This window comes from Neodiprion fabricii, chromosome 4 (genome assembly GCF_021155785.1).
Source record: "Neodiprion fabricii isolate iyNeoFabr1 chromosome 4, iyNeoFabr1.1, whole genome shotgun sequence".
NCBI lineage: Eukaryota > Metazoa > Arthropoda > Insecta > Hymenoptera > Diprionidae > Neodiprion > Neodiprion fabricii.
Genome location: NC_060242.1, coordinates 24652263 through 24672546, shown reverse-complemented (window position 1 = coordinate 24672546; position 20284 = coordinate 24652263). Strand labels below are relative to the sequence as shown.

Sequence of the window (20284 nt, the reverse complement as noted above, 5' to 3'; positions counted from 1 at the left end):
CCTTGCAAATTTGGTTTGTTCAAGTGTTACGCGAATTAACGTTTAAGAATGCGACGGTCCGGTACGCTTGAATAAAAGGTATAATAAAGACAGAAAAATAATGAGTAAAAATAGAAAAAAAAACAGAGTTGTCTATTATTGTGATCACTCGAGAGAGTGACTCACAACGGCGAGTGTTATATACCGTAGTATATGTATAGCATTACACACAATACGTACACTATCGACAACGCATTTATACTATCAACATCGGCGTAAATAAGTATTGTTTTTACGAAAGCGGCTAACTGACGGCACGTCGATAACACGTCGACGACTGTAACTACATCATGTATTATATGAGCTTTGTATGAAAGCGGATGCCGATGAAAAATTCATCGATGCACTGCACGTCTTGCATTCGTGTGCATAAAATATGGACTCTATGCACGTGAAGATGGTAGATCGTAGGCAGAAATGAGTAAAATTTTACTCGTTAATTATACGCGAACAATATAAGTTTGAATGTTATTGGATTTATGAGAAAATTTAATACGAGTAAGTGGATTTTGTGTATTTTTTATAGTTGTTGCAACGTTTCTATAGGTTTGTTTTTATTTCGCTGTATTTTTTCGGTTAAAATAAAACTCTCGACATCAGTTTATCGCAATAATTACAAGAAAATATAAGTAGTACGATTGACTATAATCAAAAATAACGATAAGGCGTACTAAACTTCCTGGTTACAGCCACAAAACATATTGTCATTTAATAATCTGAACTGTATTTTTAGATTAAGGTAAAAAATAAAAATATGCAAAGCCTCTGGTTACCTATAGCGCCGCGAAAATGATTAATAAACAAGAAGTTACAATCAAAAACTATACCACAAATCGTCACGTGACAGACGTAGGTGAAAACTTTTTCCTCATTCCAAGCACGTAGTAAAATAAGATAAACATACGTATCAATATATTGTAAAAAGAGAGAGATTTAAGAATATTTTTTGCTGTAATTTTTCGGTCCCGGGTTGTTGAAAAGAGATCAAAAGATCTATCAATCGTTTAACGGCTGAAAGATATATACAAGCGAGAAGTGTTCTATGAATATTATAATAGAATTTGTTTTCCTTGTTGTCTTACGTCTCGTCACGGTACTGATTAGCCTTTGCGTTAACATTCTCATTCATAATTTTCGAGACGCAGGCGGCGCTTGATGAGCAGAAGACACGCGGCAACGGCAACGATGCACGATTGAACGTCGATTATGATCGCGAAGAGTGTCGACGTATAACGTAAATACGATATCTATCCAAGCCGCTAATTGCGCGAGTGGCTATCAATCCCAGCTCGGGGGCTTTCGGCCGAAACTTTACCATATAAGGTATATGGAGGAATCGATGAGGCGGGACTACATCATTGGCGGCTGGTCGCGTCATTGTTTTAACTGATACCTAATCGATTCGATACAGCTGCTGTATGTGTGCGCGTACATCGCAAGTGTGGAGACGATGTGCGATGATCGATGCGATAACCGATTAAAACGCGAGCTTGCTTATCCACGCTAGGGGGCGGAAATTAATAACTTGGATCGGTTTAAGGACGAACAGACCGAATCGAAAGTTAGGAAAAGATAAAAAGTTGTTTGGAAAATCTACCGTTATGTCATTGCAGGCCAATTATGATCGGAAATTGACGTATCGATAATTTTAGAAGAATTTTTATAGTTAGATTAACGTTCGAAATAATTTAACTCTCCTGTTTTTTTTTCCATGTTTTGATAATATTCGGCTAATTTGTTTTTTTTTCGCTGACGAGCTCCAGGCTTGGTAATTATTTACATAAAATTGGACTAACCTAGAAAAAAGAAATTTTTCCCGGGGTGAAAGTTCACTTGATACGACACTGGTACATGCCCGTATAAAATTGATGTGTCGAATCGAGCACGTCGTCCTCGAGCATGTCGATTATCGTGACCGAAATAATGATTCACCTTACGGGCAACTATAATTGACGATGATACGTATGCCTGTATCGAATACAGGATGAACATGCATCTATAAAAATACAGTATATGTGTATTACAACGTGAGTAGGTACCTACTTGCGTATAATGAAAGATGTATAAATAGGCAGACACGTCGCAGTTTAGTTTATTTGTGACTTTAGAAAAATGTGGAAAATGAGTTTTTTTTTTATTTTTAATTTAGTCGTCATATTTTATCGATATTTTTTTTTTTCTTTTTTTTTTTTTTGTAGTTATTTTAACCTTTACAGACATCCCTATGGGGTCACAAGTCACTACAACTATTCGATATTGATTCATTTACAAAGTACAACGCCGTTGATTTTGTCGTGGAAATCTACCGGCGCCAATCATTCTTGCGCAGACTTACGTAGGTTGTAGATAAATCCGGTTGTCAAAGTCAAAATCAAATTGGTTGATGTTTATTTTTGTAATTTTGTCGAGTTTCGTCATTTACGGGTATAAGGGTAACAATTTTCGTTTTAATTTCCTATAATTCCGAGATCTTCCGCTGGCAATTTAAAGAGTACTCCATGTACGAAATTAATAAGAAGCATCGATTTTTGACCAAACAATTTTCTTAATCGATATCAAATGAGGGCTAACGTCAACAATTTAAAAGCTGTCACTCAGCTGGTGGCTGTATTTTATAGAGATGGCGCTTCGACTGCGAACGTACACGAAGATCTTATCGAAACCCCGATCGGAGCGTAGATTATAATCAGTATTATCGTTGTAGTAGCTCCTCGATAATCTCAAGTTTATCACATACGTACAGGTACCGGTCATTGAAAAAATTCAAGCACAGTCACGATGAAAATCAAAACCTTGGCCAATCACGAGGATCATAATCCAGCTGTTGCGGTTGTCAGTATTGTCAATTTTTATTAAATATATCGGCACTCGGTAGGATGCAGATCCGATTTTCAATGCACGAAGTACTCAACCAAAGTACCGTTACTTTGTTGTTTCTTCTTCAGGTACCTATTTCTTAGAACACGAGTAATATATTTACTTTGCAAAAGAAAAAAAGAAGTCTTCCCACATTTATACCTTTAAAATCCGATATGCATATTTTTTATCCTCGTACCAGGTCGGTGTCCTGAAGTGAAATTTCGCATACCTTGGAAAACGTGACCCCTTAACAATTTGATACACCGATACACAAAATTTATCATTTGTCGTAATTTATTGCGTGGCAGGGATACCTTAACTAATTTCGATCGTTTGAACCCTTTCTTTACCCCACACATATTTCATCTTAACTCCATAATAAATCTATCGTCGAGTAATTCGTAAATTTTATCGTGTCAGATGTTGCCGATTCCGCGGTGTATACGACTCGAAAGGATAAACAGGCGATAGGAACTTTACCAAACTTATTCATTGGCTCGATCAGATATATTGGATATATGTGTGTGTATGTAGGAACAGGTACATGCATCGATAATATTGTCTTGCGTATGATTGATGGATACGCAGATAAGTGTCAGGGTGCGAAATAACTCGCATAACAACGGACAGATAAGGATACGGATAATGCGTATTACATACAACCGATTCGGATGATGATATTCTATATTTATATATCCACTTATCAACCGCATGCGATTATAAGAGCATTTTTGACGCCCCTGCAATACGAATCACTGCAAAAGATATCCGATTTCGTTAATTCAGCTCCACACAACTATGATATTATACCATGTATTATTAGTTTAAATTTCGAATACACGGTATTCAAACGTGTATTAGGATCGGATCCTTTGTCATTTTTAACGTCCGCATTTATCACAGCTTATTGCACTATCCTATGACATAAGATTCTTGGGAAATTTTCTTCAATTGTTAGGAAATAGTTTTTCAATAAATTCCGTAGAAAGAAACGAGGAAGAAAGAGTCATCGAGTTATACGTTACTACGTAATTGCCGTAACATGTGACATATGTACTTATACTTGAAGATACTAACGTTCGAATACACCGAAGTTTCTTCCACCATCGGCAGAAGTAACGTGTAATAGCATAAAACGTTCTGCGGCACTTTACTGACGCATAATGCTTCCGCCTGCCGAACATTCTCCATGCGTAAAATAAAATCCCGTTTTTTTTTTTTAATATAAAAATTGCCATGCCCCATTTTCAATTTGAGCTTCTGGTTTTACCGGAAATGAATCGATTTTCAAAGTAGCGTTGTTATTCGTGTTTTTTTTTTCTTTTATAATTTCTCTATCAATAATTTCACATTTAGCTGCAAAGTCCCATCAGTTTCAGACTTTTCGCTACGCCGTTTTCGATTATTATCGCGGAAGTTTATCAGGTAGACCGACAAACTCTTTTCTTTTCACGGTGATGAAAAGTATCGCGAAAAAAGTGGTTTTTCCGTGTTTGTTTACTCATGCCGTCGTTGTCTTTTCCGCGTTTTTTCACATCACGTCGACGCGTATTCAAGGACGTAATTGAGTTTATTTATATATTACACACACTCGCACGTGATGCGGTGAAATTTTATCGTTGGATAATAGTCGTCATCTGCAACTTCGATGCAAGGAATTTTTATCACTCGATCTGCAATCGCTGACGCTTGATACTGACCGTTATTATATATTTACATACTCGCAGATTTCGCGATGACGTTTTTCGTTCGCACCGCCTTCTACAAATCCTTCCGCTGAACCCTTTTTCACGTCACACGCGCAACATCGACCTTACGTCACAATTGCGAACAACGTCACACGCGACGGAAGGAAATAGGTAACGTGCCATACATGGCGGACATCGCGTACTCGAAATTCTTGCACAGTCCTACCGGATAACGTTACACAGTTACTGCGAACGATGAACAATGGGAAATTACTAAGGGCGAATGACGATATCTTTTATTCACACTTTTTTTTTCGGGACAGATACGGAAAAAGTTTCGACATTTTTTTTACGCATTTACATATCACGTGTTGTACACAGCAATAATTTTCCGTGGAAAAAAGAAACGATGTTCCTTCTGAATTTAATCCTTGATTTTTGACGAACTGGCAATGAATATACGACGACTCATCACTGCCAATGGTTATACTCGATACGTAGAGTTGCGTAGAACAAACCTATGTTTCCGTACCTGACAATTTTTAAAACGATGCCACATTATACAGTACTCGCAAGTTTTTCGATGAGATTTATCGAACAACACTGAGTAACCTTGCGAACAATTACAATTTCGCATGGAAATGACGCGTTGTGTGCTGTTATTTTTTATTTTATTGTTTTTAAAATTATGAGAATATTCTGTGTATTTACCAATAATAATAATGATAATAATCAAAATGTCGACTGTAAAACGAAATCGATCAAAAACGGGATTTACGCAATTGAACTGCCACGGTTGTTGGAACCTTGCTTATGGCATCGATTACACGGGTGTTGAAGAGGGATAAGCAATGGTCGAATACACAGATGTTCATAAAACGTATGGTTAAGTTGAGCTAGGTTATGACTTACGAGTGTCATTTCATCGTCAGTGACGAATGTTCCGACGAATGACTAACCAACTTCGTTTCTGCCTACCTACACCGTGTTGGAACGGCCGGCGGTAGGAATTGAGCGAGTAAATTGCTTCTTTGTTCGCGAAATTGGCGAACCTTCTCCTGCATACAGATACGCCGATTAGCATCGACGCAACCTTCCCTTGGTTCCCTGATGCTGTTTTCTTGACTGCGTTACGGAGTGTTATTATACAAGCATGCATCGCGATTTCGGTATTCGGAACGACATTGAAGCCTTTACGTCATGGTATGGAGGATTTTTGAAAAAAGTGCTACGCCCCTCTCGACCTAAGAAAGCCACTTCATTGATAGCGAAGTGTTACCAGAAAAACTATCGCGTGCCTGCAGGGAAAATTTTTGGTCTTACCAAGTGAGGTCGATTCGTTTGGATCTTCCTCTGTCTGATTATAATTCACCGTTTAATTTCTATTACACCTTGCAAGGAACATTTACTTCCGATGGACGTTCCGTTGACATTCATGATGGATATACAATAACGCTACAATAGATCTCCATTAGAGATCGAAATGTCTGCGTGTCATTCATCGAGTAAGAAGTATACTGGATATCCACACAGACCTCCATTAACAGATCTCATGGACTGTTTGGAGAAGAACTTTGAACCTCCAATGGGCATGCTTTTTCGAAGCAATATATCAGAAACTACCGTGTGCACATTTTGTTTTGCCTCGCACAAAAAGTCCTAGGCAATACAGACTAGGCATTCAAGAACAACCAAGTACGTAGATACTGGACGAAATTCGGTGTAAACTAAAGGGCTAAATTACTGCGCGTTTGCACAATTTGGACCACTCCTCGCTGAGGTATCTATCACGGGCTTTAACCTGACCGTAGATATTCTGGATGTCTATTAGAGATCCACGATGAATATGGATTTTTTATGGAGCTGTGGATCCTGCACGGATCCCCAAAAGATTAAGCGTTCCGCGTGGAACTTCACAATGGTTTTCGATAGGTATATATTTCGCATCAGCAGGGGGATGCCGGACATTTCCGGGATGATAAAGTTATTCATGAATTGTGCAAAGCGGCGGAGAATTGAATGTTTTGAGAATGAGCCGGGACTTTAAGTGTCCCCAATTATGTACAATGCAGAGTGTACGGACGTGTTGGCGTTGGCTGGAAGCGAAATGACACAGTCACAAAAGCTGCGCAAGCGATCACGTATACATACATGTATTACGTATGATACCATGGACCACACGACATATCGCGTGGCTCATTCAGCGCGATTAACACCACGTGGCTGACAATGAGTTGTCTCTTCTATGTCATTCTCTCTTTTTTTCTCTACACCCTTTCATCTCGATGCGTGGAACGAACGCGTGTCGTGTGTGCGTGCGATATATACCCATGAATTCGGTATAATAGTCGAGTCACAGACCCGTATGAATGAAGGGAACTGTAAGCGTGTGACATCTGGATCTGTGTGGCGGGTGGGCGGGTTGGTTGGTTGGTTGGTTACACGCACCGTTGAAAATGAAAGAAACGAGTAGGTACAGGGGGGGGGGGGGGAGAAACGAAAAAAGAAAAGATAAAAACAGAAGACAAGAACTTGCGGAACAAAATTAACTCTTGGGATGAAAGCGCAACACACTGGCGGATAAGAGGCAAGCCTGTGGCTTTCTGGCCAGCCACGCGTTCATTCGCACGACAATAAACTCATCTGTTATGCGCCTCACTTGGTGACTCACGGAGAAACACCGCGAAGGAACTCACGTCAGCATATATGCGTCGCGAATATACTCTGATTTCTGTTTTCTACTCTCAGGCCAATTCATCTCCGTCTAATCTCGCTCTGTTTTGACGCCAATTTTGAAGAGTGATCTGCCGTTTGCGTACTTATCCAACGGCCATGATGTGACAACCAGTTTTCGCATCCGGAAATTTTTCCGTCGTTCGATTGTCCAAGCACAAGCTGGTCACTCGAAATCGCATAAAGTTACGGAATGTCAAATTTAACAAAGTCTGCCTAGTTGTCTTGCCGACAATTTCCTGCGCATCATCGGTACACCGTTGTCATTTTCTCAGTCTATCATACCGGTCGAATAAACGAATTTCGCACATGCTTCAATCGCTTGACGGATGATACAAAGGTCACAGAATAACGCACTAAAAAATCATTGACATTCTTGTCACGTGAAGTCGCGAAGTATAAATCACGTAAGGAAACTTAAAACATCGTAAAATCATCATTGAATTACCATGAAGTCATTTCAAATCTGATGACATCATTCGAAGTTACTTGTAGCCACTTGAATTTATACGAAATCTGATGCATAGCCTCTTGATGTCACGTGAAGTTATTCGCGTACACGCCTGAACATACTCGTTTGGGATGGCACGAAGTAGTCCCAGGAAGTGTAAGCTCCCCGTTAGCAGAGTGTTCAACCATTCCTCAAATTTGAAATACCTGCGTAGGTATTAGCATTCGTGGTTCAACGTTCCGGGTGTGAAACCCTAATGCAATGACTAGAATGGTTATAAATTGATGGGAAATCGCCCGATAGGTTTAAAAATCGAACGCGGTCGTGCTCTGTGCGATAAATCGAGGCATCGGAGGTCCTACGAGATAAAAAATTCGTCATTCACGCCCAAGGGTACAAAGATATTTCCACGTACGATATTCGCGATGTTACAGCCAGCGAGCAGACTCGCTAACTCACTCGATAAACAGATACGTATAATGATCTCGTTGTCAAACAGTCACACGAGATGCAAATTTTTTCGCGAGGTGTGTCACGCGCTCCGCACGGAGTCAGTGAAGATCGTGACATCACGTTTCGTGCACGGAATTATGGATCACGTATTTCATTCAGAGCCATAATACTTATACCTACCGGTGCTTTCGAGTGCGTACGTACGCACGCCGTGTACGCTCATTACCCGTATCCGTGTGCATGCGCCACCACATTCCATCCCACCTTAAGGACAATCGTGTCGTTCTTTTATTCGGTTCCGGACAACACGCGCCCAGTCGTTGATTATCTTGATCGACACTTCGAACGAGACAGAAATGCTCACATCTCCTATAAAGTGTTCAAAAGAAGTGGTTCGATTCATTCTCATGAATTCAAAAGTCCCAGTTTTCCTCCGAAGAAGAGATATTTTAATGCAAACGATGTTGCGGGTTCGAGGAGGTTGGTTCATCGATGTTGTTCACTGATTTCACTGCGCGAGATAAAACAAATAAGACGTGCCGATTTTTACCCGATCAACCTCCTCAAAAGCTGCGCGGTAGGCAGTCGAATGATTCGCCCAGCTGCCAATAGGTGGCTTTCTTCCTTGAGAAGTTTCGTCAAGCTCTCGCGGTCGAAGTAGCTCAAACGCGTCACTGCTTCCCGCGATACGCACCAGTAAATTATATCACGAGCAGATCTCGATTCCGCGGAATCGATTACTTCATCCGATCGGGGTCAGTCTTGGCATGAGCTTTTTCTGCGCACTCAAGGTTTGAGTAATCGAGCTTGTGTGCCTGTGACAGCTAGGAACATTAGGTATCTGGCTACGTTACGTCGAAAACCTTCTACTCGCTCGAACGCTGATCTGAGCAAAAAGTTGAGTTAAGTAATTGATGTATTTCTACTGTACGTTTGTTGGATTTATCACTTCCCGACGGGCTCGACGTGAATAAATAACTGATATACATATGGTATATCGCATTTGTTTAAACCCGGAATATGTCAAACGTAATGACATTGTATTTTCATAAACACGAAGAGAACACTTGTTCAATTATGTCAGTAGAAGTTTACACATGAGTTACAATACGATTTTTTTACGTTTCTTCACGTTCAATAATATCAACGGAGTCTTATTTATGACAAATGTCTTGTTTACTTCTCGAAAAGTGAATCATCTTTCTCGATCTATAATATGCGTAGTTTTTAAACGTGCGTAAAAAATACCGTTATATGCGTACGAATTTCCGCAACGAACGAGAAAATTTTACCTTTTATAAACCAAGAAAGGAAAAGGTACGAAACAATTGAGAACTCCGGTGAGTTCCAGAGAGAAGAACAGAAATAGTCTAAAATATAAGGAACGCTTGTTTCGAAGTATAATATGTTATTTATAAAAACAGATGTATGACAGCGAATAATGCATCGTCATAGTGCCAAACGTTGCCTGATCGATCAACATTCTTCACATATTTTTTTTCCGCATATGAAAACTGATTAATCATCGCTAGTTCCGGGGACCACCCGCATTATGAGTTCGCTATATTTTTTACCGTTACCGCGATTACAGTCGATTTGTTATTATCGGTGTCTATTCTTTTTTTTTTCTACCTCTCTCCGTGTAACGGAGAACACGATCATCCATGTTTGCCGAGATAACAACGAACTTGCGGGCGTATGTTCTAACCCTTCGCGTGCCAGCCGAACAATCCGCACCTGTAACTTAGGGCTTAGACCTGCAGGTAATGGGTCAATGACTCGTTCGACCCGGCCCACCTTGCCGCCTAATTCCCAAGTCTGTGTCACGCGATGCGTTATCTCCTCGCCGCGGCTGCATCGCCGACTCTTCCACAACGCTTGCTCGGCAATGCAGTGCAGCCCTGAACTCAACAGGTTGCGAATTTTTGATGCTACTCATCTGCTACTGCAGCGTTAAGTTTGGAACAAATTTAACTAGGATGGAAATATTCCACGCTAGCTTAATAGCTACTAGAATTATAGTAACTGTCGGGAGCTCGGAGTGAATCCTCATCCATCATCCCTCGACGTGAATAGAGGGAAATGGATTGGCCCAATTTTGGGGAATGATTGCATACTTTTATTCGTGGATTCATTCCGATTGCTCACCGTTCGTACATGTATATATATTATTCAAAATAAATTCACTCAACGCCTTGTGCTGCTAAAATTTTTAACCCCTTCATGACGATATTCAAATTGAACAGTACATCTTTTACAATTGATTGATTTAATCCGCTTCTTTTTACATATCCATTCAAAATCAGTATTTGTCGGGCCACAAACGAGTCTAAAAAATGGAGGGGCACAAAATTAAAATAAATCATTACAGTGTTTTTTTTCTCCTTCCTTTCTTTAGAATTCAATATCAAAAAGGTTACGAGTAAAAGAAGTGATTCATTTCGAACGAATTTACATGCATTTACATATTACAACTTGCCAATTTCACACGTCTCTACTTACATAGCAATAGTTAACGTGCAAAACTTGGTGTCAATATCGCACATACAGATCGAAAAAAATCAAAGAAAAAAAAACAGAAAATATTTGCACAAATATGGTTGAAGAAGGTAAAAAGAAAAGAAGGAATACACTCCAAGTAAAATGAGGTATAATTTGCCGATGACTGCATCTTATTTTAACTATACTCGTTGCAGTGATTGAAGCTAATTTGCGGGTTCCGCGATGAATAATTGTATAAAAGCGCAGTCATGTTCGTCACGTGTACATTACACCTATATGCGTAATACGTATCTACAGTAAGGCGGCAATTAGTCAGTCTCAACGACGTACCTAGCTAGACAAACGTTTAACGTACCGCAGGTATTACATGCGAATTACACATATACGGTATATAGTATACAGAAAATATTATATACCGTATAAGTGATGTTGTTTGATTCACGGACGGTATTCCAGACAGGTACGTGAGATAGACCGATGAAAAGGTAAACAGTGACGGGAACTTTGGTACACAATCGTCGCTGACAATCAGTGCACAATCCGCATCTGGTCACTTGACTCATTCCGATCCGATGGCGCAAAGTTACGCACATATGTGCGTACAAGGTACGTGGCGTCTAGTCGCTGAATCACCGATTGTTCGGAGCAAGGAGCGATATATAAATGTAGATATAATCCCTGATGTTGATCGATGCGATACCGTATCTGTATCGGGTAGGATACGTACACCGGTTCGAGTAACATTCCCAAAACTCGGAGGGTGGATTCTCGACGAAATTTCAAGACGGAAATTCCTTTACGAAAAACTCGTCGTACCGATAGTTTCCGAGATACGGAGCTTCGCAGTCGGCCAATCGCGGAGCTGCGTTACCCTTCGGCCACGCCCCTTCGTCTCGCGATGAGTCACGACGGAGCGTCGCGATTGGTCAGCTTCGGAGGTCCGTAACTCGAGAACCATCGATGCCACCTTGTCGGCGTAAAATAACTTTAGCATTGAATTTTCACGAGGAATCTACCCTAGAAATATCAACCTTTAATCCTGAATCACCCTGACGCTGGTTTAGTGTACAATATATACACATCGCCGAGACTAGGGCAGTGGTTATTTCGGGCTGGATTACACGTCTACACCTCAAGTTGATGACGCATTATCGATCCTGCGCTGATGACGTGCGTTATCAGCCGCCTTTGTGGCTACGGATTCTAGAGTCACGGCAAAATTCTTCCAAGGTTATCAATGCTCCGCTGCTTCATTTTCACGTCTCGCAAATTCGTGGACAAACTCTTACACTAATTCACTGACTTCTCATCGCAATAAACTCGCCGCATTATCTCATCCTCGTGATTCAACTCGAATTTTATTACTTAACCAGAATCCACTTCGCGGTGGTCATCTTAAACTGCCGTTAACAATCACCCAGGTGTCAGGGTGATAATGATATTGGATTGGAATTAACTCCCGACGCGCGCGCGTGCACGTGCATTTTCTCGTCACGTTTCAATTCAATTAGTATTCCAATACAAGCGTAAAAAATAAGGAAATTTGTGCATTATTATACGCGGGTAAAAATTGAACGTATCAAATTGTCAAGCGGTAATAGTGATTTGAGAGACTGAAACACACCTTAAGAAATACAAAACAATTTGTAACTGAATTTGAAAACAGAACACAGTTTTTATTTTCATTCTAGGAAAAAACACTAATTAACCAATTTCCATCGACGTGATCTCATGTGATTCACCGATTTGGAGCGCGTTATATTTCATAAATTGGTATTGATGTAACGAATGGCCAAAAAAGGGTAGAACGACGCTTAGACGTTGAAAATACCCAATTAGCAGATCTTCCCGCGTTTTAGGTGCGGGATATTTTCTTTGTTCGGCTAGAGTGAAAAATGGGTAAATACCGGTGCTGTCTTCCGAGGCCTAAAAGTGACAGTTATTGCATCCCGTTTCACCCGGTTTGCCAGCACAGCATGACGTCATTGAACGACTGCAATTCCATCACTTCCATTGCGAACTGTGCCTTCATACATATTTTCCTATGACGCGATACTTGTCGTTGAAATACCGGAATTTAGAGTTTTATTGTTCATCGGAGTTGGTGGAAGCTCGTGATTAAAATAACTGAGATCCGGTTGAATCACTAATCGGTAAACTAGGCGATAGGCAAGAAGGTTGCGAACGGATAGTCCGATTAGGCGCATACTTGTGTAAAAGGTCATAGCCAGAAGGCCTGTTCCAACCACAATGACGCCACCGAGATATATCCAGCGTGTATAAAGCAGCAGATTCAGAGTATCCAGGAATCGATTGCTCACCGAAATTCCACAAGTTTTAACAAGTATGACGGACTAATAACACACTTATACCTACTATAACGTCATTATTGTTGTTCCAAATCGAGAGTAAAATTGACAATTACGGTATGTGTATAGTTGGACGTATGTTGTTAGACGTGAACAGATACTCGCGAAAGATTTTATCGTACTGTGAAGAAGAAACACGCCTCATCCTATCCGCGACGCCTGTATTATTTATTAAAAAAATCCTCTTTGCGTATGTTGTAAAATATGTGCCGACTTCGCACTCTCTGTAAAAGTACTGTCCACGATTTATGTGATTCTTCATGCGAATGTTAACGTCTCAGTTCTGGGAAGAGGCAAATAAGAAATAGATTTTTTTTCACTCGTTACGGAATGATATTTCAAAAGCATTTAGCTTCGTCAAATTACTTTTTGTTCGGGCTCGCAGACAGTGCCAATTTTTCACCGCTTCTCCTGAATTCATAAATCACAGTCCAGATCGACATGCGTAAGTATATGCTTGTAAATGGAAATTTTATCCAGAGTTCAATTGATCCGTGAACTTTTCGGAAGATGATAATGTTAACTGACAGAGGAAGCTTGCGCGCACGATCATTGAAGATGTAGAGTTTTTCTCGACTATCTCAACATCTGCAAAAACAATAAACAAGTAGACAGCATCTAGGAGTTTTTTTGTACAACATACGCGCACAAGGCTTTGTTTTGAACAAAGCGTATACAGTGGCTTACAAAGCAATTTATAACTCGCGATTCAGAAGACCGTGTTTTCTTAGAAATAATTATCATTGATACGTTTGTCCGTGTATTGACATAGAAAAGATCATGACAGATTTTTATTTTCTCTCAAGAACCGACGACATTCAATCGAACAAATTGCGTCTCCGAGTGTGCTACAGTCATTCATAGATACGATCGGTACTCGTAACGTCATATTTATGGATAAATTCCCGTAAAAGTAGCAACTAATTAGTAAATCTGTGTATCAGTTTATTCCGCTTTAACGCAAGGCTGGAACCAGAGGTTACACGCGTAAAGAAAAACGACACTCGTCCAAGAAAATGTTGAGGTTTGTTTTTGATACGTCATGTCGGGACACGCACTGTACGCACGACGATGAATCTCGTCGTCGTCAGAGCTTTGAGAATGCGAACAAGAGTAACGCGTAGTTCACACGCGCATCAGACATGAAGTCATACCATGGCGCTAATTTTTTTCCGAATCCGTTACTCATTCGTTCCTGCAATTTCTCAGTCCGTCAATGCTGAGCCACCCTTTTCGAACGCACCAAGTCACAGGTAAAAAACAGCTGCGTATGGGACCCGGGCATTCCCGCGCAGAATGTGATTGTTACACATGTGTAGACGATAGATCCGTGCAGGTGTAAGATAGACGTGGGGGATTACCGCCAAACCAGTTGGCGTATTTACAACAATAAGTAATATGACTATAACCATTAGCTGGCAGCTTCCCGTGAACTTTGAACAAATGTTGTACCTAACACCACGCATCATGGAACGCAGGCTGAGAGTGTGGCCTTTGTGATGTATGAGCTTGTAAAATTGATGTAACCCACACACGTGGATATTTGATTGTTGGGTGATTTGCTGAACAAGAAAAGCCCGACGTCATAATTCATAATCGCATCGACGAACAGAGCCGGGTGTACGGACACCTTACATCCGCATTCACATTTCTCGTAACCACAACTATGTGCGTTCAATGTTATATACCTATGCGTGTTGTGTATAATGTATCTGTGTAAACGCGCATTTTATGCTAATGATAGGTGGCGTGCTGATGAAATGGAACCTGTGACGTCATTTGTGCGTACCTACAACAATATCCGTGCGCAAATGCTGTTCTACGAAATTTCATCTCATTCGCCCATCGCGGGTAAAATTTTATGCAAATTCTTTGTTGTCGCTGTAAGGACTGTAAGACAACGTTTAACGTATCGCGTAAAAGAATTATCGTGTGCTTGGTCATCGGATCGCTGTTTACATGTTCAACGGTCCATTTTTTATTTCTTTTTCCTTTATTCTTGTATCACGGTACGTGCGATTTTCTTCCTCTACCAACAGACGATGTTTTCTGACGCATTTAATGCTTTCCAGTCCCAAGCACAGATGCAATATTACATAGACCTTAAGGACCTTGCGGTAAGGCGCTTATATAAGTATATGATTCATGATCCAAAGTGCAGGAGATACGATCGATTCAACCACGTTGCAGAGAAATCAAATTTACGAATCTGTTTTATCCTTATAAAAGTTTCCTATAAATCATCCGTCGCAGTGTAGAGTTCACTCTTTGAAAGAATAACGTACGTAATAAGTGAATGCGGAGATGTAGGATCATTTATATTATACCAAATACTCCAATTTCTAGCGTAGTTTCAAATAAATCGTTTATTCGTTTTAAATAGTTGAAATCTTATTCATTCGTACGAATGATACTCACGCCGAACAGTTGAGTTTATTGAAATTAACTAATCAACTTTGTCGTCGACTAGGAATAACTTGAATTCTAGGAAACCAGTTTCAATCCAGAGAACGTGAAAAAGAAATAATAATAATCAGGGACTAACAATAAAAGAGAATCGACGAAACAGGATGGTTGTTAACTTAATTCGACAAAAACCGACCAGTTCGAATATCTCAATCTATCGTTAGCTTGCAGATTCCAGCTCTCGCCGGAAGGTACGCGATATTTATTCATTCGGCAAAAGCGTGCAGACGCGAATTGAATAAAATTGGAAGCGGACACAGAGATCTTGTAAAATTTCATACCACTTATCGCGTTATTTTTGATTATTTACCTGTACTTAGCGTACTTATACGTTGATATTTTGACCGAAGCCTGTACCGCTGTTTCAGATATCGAAGCAACGTTATTTTCGTACGGTGAACGATAGTTGAATAAATTACCCGAAGATTGTAACTTCTCGGATACGTTTTATAAATGGTTTGTTAGTAGGGGATAAGCCTGATATAATCGATTTAAAATACCATTCAAAGCGAACAATGAACAATCGAAATGGATACCGAGGCTTCCGCGTATGCACGTTATACCTACGCTTCGTTCAGTAAAGTACATCACGCATTGCCTTAAAAGAAACTATGTTGTATACGGCCTCGTTAGCAGCTGCGTGTCCCGTTGAAGAAACTTAAAACTACCCTCCGCACAGGCATGCATTGTATACCATTTCGTACGCATGTGTAACGCCGAAGTCCTCTACGGAGAATAACTCGAGAAGACCGTTCAGCGTGTCCAACAGAGCGATCCTAAAATCGCGCCAAGTACGAACGCGTTCGCGCGATGCGGAATGCGCAATGCCGCTGCGTGATTCACAATCAGACCGAGTGCACGCGCGAATACTGAAAATGGGAATAAAATAACAGCAAATGAGGCAAAGTGCAAATTCGAAGAGCGTGACGCAGTCCGCGTTACGATAACGGAAAAAACGTGGAGCGTCTCAAGGGGGTGCCCTAGACAAATCTATTACGATTTATGAAAATTTATCAGACCGTTCCCGTTCAAAACTTCGTATAGAACGGGACTGTGAGTTTTCCTTTCGCGTTTGAAATACGTAAACTCCGATATTCGGAGGTGTACACGTCAACGTGGAAACGGACCAGGGCGCCTCCTTAATGTTTACCAAACGACTGGTTTCACAACAAGGTCGTTTCGCGTAGGTACGTTTGAAAATACAACGCCGGTCGGAGGTGGGGCAGAGGGTCACTTTTCCTCCTCTTCTCTCACAGGCACGCAAACAGTCGTATACATACCTGATTCGCTGGACCCACGTAGCGGCGGACATTCGGCGACTACACGCAACACGTACACGCGTCGGTCGACGTAAATACGCGCATACGGAACGCGTAGCGTGCAGAGTAGAGGAACTTGCAGTGAAGAGCCGCTGTGAAGTCCGGGCGTCGTGGGGTTTTGCGCGTGTGAACGGTGCCTCGTGACGTCACGGACCGCCCAGCCAATCGCGTCTCGGCTACGTGACTCATCGCGCGGCCGACGTACACGCGGAGAGAGAGAGAAAGAGAGAGAAGAAAAGAGAGAGAGAGAGAGAGAGAGAGAGAGAGAGAGAGAGAGAGAGAGAGAGAGAGAGAGAGAGAGAGAGAGAGAGAGAGAGAGAGAGAGAGGGAACGCTTTGGCCCGACCGAGTCACAACCTCCCGTTCGGTGAGCGAGCGGCACCGAGAGCGCAGAACACTGTGAACACTTTGCCAGTATAAATCTAATCGAGTCCGACTGACGTTCGGGCTCAGAGGACGGACCGAGACAACTTTCGTGTTTATTTTTCCTCGAGACTCATTGTCACAGTGTTGTTTTGATGTGGTGTTGATTAACGGAGCAGATAATTCGCGCCGATCAGCGAGATATTTGTTGTTATCGACGCGATAGTTTTAATATCGTTGTCGAGCATATAAAAGGAGTAAAACTAGTGGTGGAAACGAGATATATCCATGTCGTTCAGCTGAGGAACATTCCGAGTGTTGGGTTGGGACTGTATTGACTCAACGATTCTCTACCGTTAAGCAAGTTCGTTTCAAGGAGATTTTCGTACGAACGGGCACCGAGATGAGGATTAAGAAAGAAGCGCCTTGCCTGGTGCTCCGCCTTGTTCCGTTGGATAACATCGGGTCTTGGGGTATGTTTATCCTGTATTTGTGAAATCTAGTTGGCGAAAACTTTTCGAGACAGAGAGAGGCAGAGAGTTTCTCTTTCGGACGCGAAAGGCGCGCTCGTTCGCACCTGTGATCGGACCGTTTCGAATCTCGAGTCAGGCTCGTTCGATTCACCGTGCTTAACGAGGGAATGAAAACAGTGGCGTAATAGCAAACTCTACGACGATGTCGCGATGAGTCAGAATCAGTGAGTCGCACGCGTTCCGTTTAAGATACCGAGGACTGTTGACCGACCGCCGATGAGTCGACCGAAGACGTTTTAAATATCGCCCCGGAATCCTCCTTTGCCTTCTATGATTCGATAAAACACCTAATAGTCTGTTTACTACACGCGACGGGTTGTACTTTTGTCATTCTTCCACTTCGGAAGTCTCGTGTGAAGAACGAAGACAGGGAAACTATCTGATAATTAGTCGCGGCGATACCGTGTGTGCTTTACTTACCAGTGTCTAACATTAATCGGCTCCTTGTCCATTTCCCGCCTGTTACTATTTTTTCTCATCATGCAGTGCGCGAGTCGGTAACGCGATGTCACCGTATAACAATTCTTCAATGAAACGTGCCGTTTCGGACAGCGCGTTGAACACCGCCAGAAGGAGGCCGACGCTCCTGATTCCTCGTGAATTGAGATCGGGTGAGAAATTTTCGCGGTAAAACCAAAATGTTTCACGCAAACGTCGTCGCGAATGTTACTTGAAGGTGTCCCCGCGTGTCTCGGATTATTTCAAACAAACGCCAGCTAACGCGTTTGTTTGTTTACCCGGCATGCCCTTCGTTTTCTTTTTCATCTCGTTCTCGACGGCGACGTGGCAACGGGTTGTTCGAACCCCCGCCCCCCGTATTTACTGCTTCCGAGTCCCCTTTCTCAATTCTCATGCGCAGGTATTCGGTGACGAAAAAGTGAGACACGCGGTGTATATAGAGGCGAAGTTGGCCGATGGCGTGTAGAGCCGGATTGGCTCGGTTTTGTGGAGGGAGTCGCAACGGCAAGTGACTCATCGCCGGCCCAGGCCAGGCCTTGCTGTTACGGGCTGCAGGTCAGGATAGGAGACGCATTTAGCCCACATTTATTCTCTTATTTATTTATCCACTTGTTCGTGCCGTTCGTCTTATTCCTACATCCTTAGACACCGTTGTTGTTATTTCAGCTTCGTTTTCACGGTCAATACTCGGGCATAATCTCGTACCATGTTTTAAATTTCCATGATTTTTCGGATATCGAAGCAGCCTCGAAATTACCTTACGAAAACTTGACAATTTTCTAACATCAAATTTGTGATCGTCAAACTTACCCCGGAGTTTTGTGAAAATTTCTTAACCACAATCCCAACGGAGGCTTGTACTTCGACGCGAGTTTCACGATCGGCGGCTATGCGCATCGTTGCATCCTGAGTCGAGTCGAATCGAATTGTGTGGTAACCGTAGGATCCTTCTAGAACCGTGGAATTCGAAGAAATCTTGGAGGTATCGGCTTGCTTTAACAATTCACGGAGATCCTCGTACTTCGGCGTCAAAATCCAGTATGGCGGCCCAGGTACCGGCTAGCACCGGCCTCGCGATTCTCTTGTTTTTCTTCTTTTGTTTTTCATCTTCGTTTGTTTTTTTCTCCGTAGCTGCAGGAAGACAGGAAGGAACCGTTTTGTTGATGAACGGGAATTAAGTTGTAGCTAGACACATCGACGGATATGCATGCTCGCCTGTTATTTAACGATCGTTTTCATATACGGTTCGCCGTCATGTCGGTTGAGCACGATGTGTTTATCAATGCAACTGCCGTGCGCCAGCGCCTGTGAATGCATATCTACCGGCGGCAATAATAGCTAGAACTTATATGTCAAATTGTTGTAGATGGACGCACACGTTGCACATGTATAAAGATATATGATATATATTAAATAACATAATATATATATATATATATAATATATATATATATATACGTTTGTATATGTAACGAATAAGCGAAAGCGAAACTCGCTCTGCGGCATGGCGATTCGCGCATGCCGATGAGTTTACTAATTAATCCCGCAGAGCGTAATCACTCTATGTATAGACGCAGTGTGCAGCATGCGTACAATATAACGTGTATTTATACGTGAATCACCGTGGAATGGGAATTCACAATGAAGAATTCTTCCAACTAGTGTCAGTCACCTAATTGGCACGTTATCTTTCCTCCGCCAACCCCATATACGTATAATGTAATATATATACGCATTACGCATCAACGAACCTTTTTTTCATTCATACATGTAACTACCTCGTGTCCTGTCTCGTCGCAGACTGCAACGTTTTCATTCGATTACCTTTTGGTTACTTTCGATAGTTATGAACGAAAATTTAGGTGCGATTGTGAAAATGATTCCAAAAGGTGGGACATACAAATTGGAATCTTGAGTAAACTTGAAATTTGTCTGATTTCGACTTCAAATTCATTATTAATAGAACATCGCAATAATTATTCTGAAATTTGTTAATTATATATATATATATATATATATATATATTTTTTTTTTTTTTTATTGTTACGAGT

General features: G+C 41.5%; 2 protein-coding genes across 4 annotated transcripts in view; one reads left to right on the top strand and one right to left on the bottom strand.

Moving 5' to 3' along the window:
* LOC124180860 overlaps positions 1 to 17132 on the bottom strand; it is a 121691-nt gene extending 104559 nt beyond the window's left edge. For 2 of the 3 annotated variants that reach the window (XR_006870323.1, XM_046566744.1), the window contains exon 1: positions 16841 to 17132. The gene's annotated coding sequence lies outside the window, so the exon portion shown is untranslated. Of the gene's footprint in view, positions 1 to 13150; positions 13519 to 16840 lie in introns of those variants that run through there. The other variant, XM_046566745.1, reaches the window with a different exon arrangement.
* The window catches only part of LOC124180858 (dual specificity protein phosphatase 10), a 91799-nt gene that overhangs the window by 63987 nt on the left and 7528 nt on the right, over positions 1 to 20284 (top strand). The gene's annotated exons all lie outside the window — the stretch shown is intronic.